The sequence below is a fragment of the Condylura cristata genome, unplaced genomic scaffold (genome assembly GCF_000260355.1).
Source record: "Condylura cristata isolate star-nosed mole 26May11 unplaced genomic scaffold, ConCri1.0 scaffold00036, whole genome shotgun sequence".
In the NCBI taxonomy this organism is placed as follows: Eukaryota; Metazoa; Chordata; class Mammalia; order Eulipotyphla; family Talpidae; genus Condylura; species Condylura cristata.
This window is the reverse complement of record NW_004567137.1, coordinates 15684487-15684959: the sequence shown is the minus strand read 5'-3', so window position 1 is coordinate 15684959 and position 473 is coordinate 15684487.

Below are 473 nucleotides of genomic sequence, written 5' to 3'. Positions count from 1 at the left end.
AATAAATTAATATCAACTAAATCTTAAATATGAAAATATAATTAGAATGTGTGACAGCCTATAAGATCTTATGAATATAATATATACATTAACTTATAATTTCTCCCACTTAAAGGAATGATTTTCCAAAGCAAGTCCTGTGTTCAAAATAATTCTTCAAAATTTACCTATAATTCTCACTGATTACATATTATTTTCTAATGCCTCCTTTTCATATAGAAATCACATGCCTTGCTACAAGAATTGTAGCACTATTTTTATGAAACTTCTCCTGAATTACTTTGATACATTTTGGTAATTATTATTTAAAATGATTGCGTATACACTGGAATGATGCTTACTCATTGAAGAAGTAAGCTAAAGTTTCACTGAAAAGAGTCAGTTACTATTTTATAATTTATTTATTTATGCATACAGGAACTGGGGTACAGGCCAGAGATGCAGGGGGTGATGAGAGGATTCACCAGAGACAG